Below are 7,244 nucleotides of genomic sequence, written 5' to 3'. Positions count from 1 at the left end.
TTGTGCACAAAAGCTTTTCTTTTTTTCTTCTTTTTTTTAACATAACAATGTTTAATGTCACTGTATGTTTCAAAGAACATGGTCACATTTGTAAAACAAATGTTAAATTAGAAAATAAATAACATTTTGGTTCATGTTTTTTTCTACACCTGTGCTGAAAATAAGAAATAAAAATGTCGGTATATAAGTCACTCCAATACATCAAAGTATGAATGGTTTGAGTTTGTTGCGGTTGACCCTGCACAGTTCGACCTATGATGTTTTTGTTGAACAATTTTGCCGTCACACCTCCCATAGGGTGACGTATTTCACAACTTCCTGTGTTGCACAAATTCAGTGATGACCAATTTTGCCTTCACACCTCCCATAGGGTGACGGATTTCACAACTTTCTACTGATGAACAATGTTGCCTTCACCCCTCCCATAGGGTGACGGATGTCACAACTTCCTGTGTACACAAACTGATGACGTATTTCACAACAAAATGGCGCTGCCCATGGTCAACCTCGAAACTATCCGTAGGAGGCCCCCATACAAATGACAAACATTTGAAATACACGGCCACAGACAGCCAGACCGACAAAAGCAGACACTTAATCAAAAAGATAACGAAACTGACCGCTTATCAACAGCGTAGATCAGTCATAACCAGGTAACAACGTTGAGTAACCACAGGTTGGTTGATGGGGTCTGATAAAGGAATGTGACTGGCCATTATCATAAGGTGAAGGCATCCTGAACTCAGGTAAAATGAGTTACTTCCCTTCGGGTCTCATTTATCAGACATGAGCGATAGCGTGGACCGATGATTATCAGAATGAAGGTGAAGGCGGAGAAGCAGCCGAGAGTAACCTCTAGCATTATAATTATTCATGCGCCTTGTCCAAACGTCGGAGCATGGAAAACCGAAATCTCACCCCGGCTCTGCGGAGGTCGGACGGGGAGCAAGTGCGTTGACACTCAGTGGCCGCAAAAGGTTTGGGGCTTATCAAATGCTAAGTGAGACCAGAGAGATAGAGAGTCTCTGTGGCATCTCCTTTCCCTGAGTGGACTATTCACCCCGTGGGAAGGGTCGGATGAGGAGGGGGGGGGGGGGGGGGGGAACTTAGCGTTAGAGAAAGTCTGATAGTCCAGTGACTACTATTGTGCCACGTACGGGTCAGTTCTCCAGTTTTGGTCGTGTGTGTGTGTATCATAGTGTGTGTGTGTGTCACGGTTTTTGAGACAGTGTGTGTGTGTGTGTGTGTGTGTGTGTATGTGTGTGTGTGTGTACATGTGTGTGTGTGTGTGCGTGTGTGTGTGTGTGCTTGTCTGTGTGTCTGTGAGTGGGTGCGTGCAGCAGAAGCAAACGTGTGTTATGTCACAGGTACTCCAAGCCAAGTACTGCACTTTACATAACCTGGCAGTACCCCACGGTTATCACCAAAACAAAATATCGCATTACATTCACATCACAGAAAGAGCCCTTAAAACTGATTTTATTTTATAGACACTAGTTCGCTGTGTCAAGCTTCCACCTGCTCTTTTGAAGAATGACTGACTGACACAGAAAAAGTAAGTTGCTCATCTTACACGACTTGGTAACAGACTATAACAAGAAATTCCTCCGAGGTAGGAAAAACACCCCCGTCCTTACCATTCTCACTGCCACCAACTGAGAAGGTTATTTCCCTTTGACCAGTAATATGTCCCTCTATAAGTCCTTGTAGAATCTTAATCCACCAATAACTCCCTAACCGTGTGTTTGACTGGTCCCAATTTTTGTAAGGACCGTCTCAGGAATGTATAGAACCTGTTCACCAAGTTTGGTGACGATCGGTCCGTTCATTCTTGAGATCTATATGCGAACACAAACACACACACAAACAAACAAACAAACACACCGACCGAATCCTATACACACCCCTATACCGGGGGTGTAAAAACAGGAGACTGCTGTTAGCTATGATGTTAATGAATCTGTACTTGCATAACTAACTACATTCATAGACACACGACTTTGGGAGGGGGTGGACGGTTTTGGGGGGATGTGTCCCAAGATATTTGTTATATGTTTTAGTCAAGAGCTAGAAAAAAAGACATCCTCCATCTATCTCCTCCCCACCCCAACCCCCCCCCCCCTCTACCAAAGTGTCATAGGCTTGTGCGAGACACACATCCAACATGCTCACCGGGAAATACCAACGCTTACACGAGAGAGATTCGTGTGTACCAAGAACCCAAGACCATTTCGCAATACAAACTTCCCACACTGAAGCCGCCCTTTGCTTTCAAGTGAAACTCTATCGCCTTTATTGTCAATCCCACCACCCCTTCATGCCCGGAAGTTTAATTCTGAGGCTTTACCTAAAAAAAAAAAAATGTTTTCAATATTCCGAACCCTCTAACCACCCCTCTCTACTTTCACGCGTTGTCCCCTCCCCATACACACTCTATCATTCCCTTGCGAAATGCGTTTGTACTCGTCAAGATTTAGCCCAGCCGCCATCCGACCTGCTTGTACAAATGAACTTCGGGGTACCCTCGTACCCAACTGGCTAACCGGCACGGTTGGCCTAGTGGTAAGGCGTCCGCCCCGTGATACCTAAGACTTTAAAATTGGCAATCTAGTGGCTGCTCCGCCTGGCGTTTGGCATTATGGGGTTAGTGCTAGGACTGGTTGGTCCGGTATCAGAATAATGTGACTGGGTGAGACATGAAGCCTGTCCTGCGACTTCTGTCTTGTGTGTGGCGCACGTTAAATGTCAAAGCAGCACCGCCCTGATATGGCCCTTCGTGGTCGGCTGGGCGTTAAGCAAACAAACAAACAAACCCAACTGGCTGGCAGTACAGTCCAAACGGTGAGTTGACACGATATATGTACGCGCCTTGAGTACAAGCTGAACGTTCTTCGGGTGGACTATCAAAGTCACTGATCTGACTGAACCAGGAGGTTGCATTTATGACTTGAGCCCGATGTTTAAAGTTATTAAGGATATATCTCAAATAAACAACAGTACTGATTCTTCTTCAGCGTTCCAGAATTGTCTGGTTACGTGTTACGTACCGAGGCACTCAATAAGGCTAACCGAAAGCTGGGCTTTCTCAGACGCAACCTCAAGGTCAGCTCCAGTTCCATCAAGGAGAAAGCGTACAAGGCACTTGTGAGACCCCTTCTCGAGTATGCCTCATCAGTATTGGACCCATACAACCAGAAGAGCATCGAGAAGCTGGAAGCCGTCCAGAGACGTGCCGCCCGCTTCGTACTCAACCGCTACCACAACACGTCAAGAGTGAGCCGGATGATCGACCAACTGGGCTGGCCGTCTCTCGAGCGGCGTAGAAGAACCACGCGCCTGGGGGTCTGGACTAATTCAGTGCCCAGTCATCAGGAGCAAGCTAGTCCCACCCCCATCACGACAGCGCCGTACCCATGATCAGCAGTTCTGCCTAATAAATACCGGAACTCAATACAGAGAGGGCTCATTTCTACCGAGAACAGTGAGGGACTGGAACCGCCTTCCCGATGAAACGGTGGAGGCGGCAACGGTTGATGCCTTTGTGTCGCGGGCCTCCGCAAACTAAGTCACAGTTCTCTCAACAAAAACTAGGCTTCTAGGGACACGGACTCTTTGCTATGATTTACAGACTATGATAATGATAATGACAAAAGTACGCAAATGGACTGTAACAAAGCACCACCCTTTTCATGCCATAATGATCATTATCATGATCGTGGGCATCATTGGAAAGAAAGAAAGAGAAAGAAAGCTCGTTTGCCCATTTGGATTCCCCACACTATACTCTGAGAGCATAGTGAGCATTTTCGTGTTTCCATAACCCATCGAACTCCGACATGGATTACAGGATCTTTTCCGTGCGCACTTGGTCTTGTGCTCGCGTGTACACACAAAGTCACTAGCAGGTCTGCACATAAGTTGACCTGGGAGATCGGAAAAATCTCCACTCTTAACCCACCAGGCGGCAGCGACCGGCATTCGAACTCACGACCTTCCGATTAGGAGGCCGACGTCTTACCACCACGCCACTGCGCCCGTCACACACAACAGCACTGATTTCTGGAACGCTTAATGAATGACAAAATAAAACATTCACTGGAGCCTCAATCTAACGATCTTTAACGTGAACGAACAAGATACACAACTCACAAATGATAATGATGTAAAAACAAACTTGATTTTTGATTTTGGAACGTTAGCAGTCTGCAACTTTGATTTAATTTAAAAAAAAAAAAATTTTTTAAATGGACGGGCAACTTTTGGAAGATTGAATTCACATTCTTTAGTCGACACAACTGCGAAGCCACTGGCCTTAATGGCATTTTTGCTGCTGGTTGAGCTTTGAAACGTTTTTAATGGTGAAGCGATATCCTATTCCGGACTGGGTCAAGGATTGTATGACTAAAATTGCAATCAATTTAAGTGGGACAATTCGCCCATACGCCAAAAGTGTACCCGGGGGCCCGGTAGCTCAGTTGGTAGAGCACTATAGACTTGTGATCGTAAGTTCGCAGGTTCGAATCCATGTTCCACCCCCGTGTAACCACTGTGGCACGTAAAAGACGTCGGTCATTCTGCCATAAGTGCAGGTGGCTGATTACACCTAAACACGCATACACCTGGGTAGCGCGACTCTGTTGCTGCTAGCTTTCCACTTGGAGGCAGCGACCCGAATTTCCCAGCGATTGGACAATAAAGAAATGAGAAACAAATCGAAAAAAAATCTAATAGGTCCCTTGACTTTAGGGTAGCGCGACTCTGTTGCTGCTAGCTTTCCGCTGGGAGGAAACGACCCGAATTTTCCAGCAATGGGACAATAAAGAAATGGAAAAAAAATTTCTAATGGCCGGATCCCTTGACTGGGGTAGCGCGACTCTGTTGCTGCTAGCTTTCCACTGGGGGGGAAGCGACCCGAATTTCCCAGCGATGGGACAATCTAGTAATAAAAAAAATAAAAATCTAATAGATCCCTTGACTCTGGAGATGACAAGAAAATATCGGGCGCATTTACGTGATTTGTAAAACATTTTTACAAATCACGGGTTAACAACAGTGAACCCATCCCCCGCCCTCTTCTCTTTTTTTCCCCAAAGACCATCCAATAGCAGACCTCCACCCTATTAAAACCTTGTTTCTTCATATTTCCTTTTCATAACATCTCTAAAGTTTAGCTCAAATCTGACTTCATTCTGTGATCTTTTTTAAGACCAGACTTTTGGAGGTCTTTTAAAAGGGTGATTCAGTGTGGTGTTTGACCTTCAGCCTGTATTAATGATGACCTGACTTGGTTTAAGCGTGTTTTATTCACGTTTCAAACAATAACAACATTAAGAACGTTAACAAGCAGATTGCTTATGGACACGTTCTTGAAATGATAATCAATACACATTCCGATAGCAAAACATGGCGAACAAGTGATAGCTTCAACACTTATCTTGATAATCTTTCATTATATTTTATACAAATAAGATGAAGAGAGAGAGAGAGAGAGAGGGAGAGAGAGAATGCCTGGCTGCATCAATTGCACAGTTAATATAATATCAGCCGAAGCGATTAGTTAACATAACATAGTCTTGTACAACAGAGATTATTTTCGTGTTCAAAGATATAGTTAAATCAGTATATCCAAACAAGAGTGTTTTGCAGTCTAGAACATGTGTTGGCAGACTATTGAATAAAATGGTTCTATGTTCTTTAAATTTTGGACAGTGTGACAAGAAATGTTCAGAATCTTCCGGGCATGCTCCACACGTACATTCTAAATTATCAGAGAGGTGTCGGTTAACTAAGTCTTGTTGCAAATCGCTCATGTTTAATCTCAACCTGCTGTGAAATACCTGTGCCTGGCGGTTGCCTAAATAATAATACTGTGGAACAACAACATCTCCATCGGTCAAATACCTTTTAAATTCACCAACTGACTGCGTTTGTTGTATATTTTCCACAAAGCTGTCGTTGAAGGAAAAAAGGAAGATTTATATAACTCACTTCTGCACAATGGAACCTTACGTTCAAGAGGGCGTCGTCTGTGGTAAGGATTTACATCGGAAACCAGGACCGGCAGTTTGGAATATAAATATGACCTGACTTGACCTAGAGACCCACAAGTTACGGTGTAGGAACTTATCATCAAAGTCATTCTGGGCCAGAAAGTATAACTTTTTCAGGTGTGGTGACTAATGCGAAATGTTATGTGTGTGTGTGTGTGTGTATTTGATTGTGTGTGTGTGTGTGTGTGTGTGTGTGTGTGAGGTGAGTGTGTGTATGTGTGTGTGATTGTGTGTGTGTGTGTGTGTGTGTGAGTGAGTGTGTGTGTGTGTGTGTGTGTGTGTGTGTGTGAGTGAGTGTGTGTATGTGTGTGTGATTGTGTGTGTGTGTGTGTGTGTGGATTTGGGTGTGCATGAAATTGTGCGTGTGTGAAGGGAGTATTTTAGTATGAATGTTGTATGTTCTAAATTGGGATTCTTATTATGTTGTTTGTTTGTTTTCAAAGTGCGCGTTGGAGTGAAAGTGTGTGAATACTGAATTTTGCCTAATGTAACTTTTGTGTACGAGGCAAAAGACAAATATCTGTAGTACCCCATTCAGATAATAAAGTTGTATCGAATGTATCCAGCCAGGTATTTATGTATGAACTGAAATGGTCGTCATCAGTTGTAGACCAAGAGCATTGAGAGTTTCAGCCACTCTGAGCCTTTCTTCTTGTGGAAACTGGCTCCTACTACCATATGCAAAAACCCGAACAAGATCCCTAATGATGTTATAAGATGGATTACAATACATAAGAAGAGAGAAACTCCGAACAGATCCATTATGATCCTACAAGATGGTATCTCTATCTCTCTTTCTCACTCCCTCACTAGCATTCGATCAATTTTGAAAGGCAATTGTGGTCTTTCTCAAGACCCTCCGGGCCTACCCTAAACAATTATGTTTTTTATTGTTCGTTCTTGAGCAAAACACACACACACACACACACACACACACACACACACACACACACACAAACTCTCTGTGTGTCTTTCTTTCTCTCTGTCTGTCTCTCTCTGCCCCCCCCCCCTTCCCTCCCCCTCCCCCACCATCTCTCTGTGACTATTTCTCTCTCAGCTAACAAACTGTCATGCTATCGCTCGCCAGTCGACCGTCACACACTACCTGTCACCGAACAGTGATCGTTATGTTAGGCCCGCCGCTCACCTATGTAACGCCAGCACAACAGGCGACGCACTGCAGATTATAGGTGA

Source organism: Littorina saxatilis, unplaced genomic scaffold, assembly GCF_037325665.1.
Source record: "Littorina saxatilis isolate snail1 unplaced genomic scaffold, US_GU_Lsax_2.0 scaffold_1440, whole genome shotgun sequence".
Lineage (NCBI taxonomy): Eukaryota > Metazoa > Mollusca > Gastropoda > Littorinimorpha > Littorinidae > Littorina > Littorina saxatilis.
Note: the sequence above shows the minus strand (reverse complement) of the source record.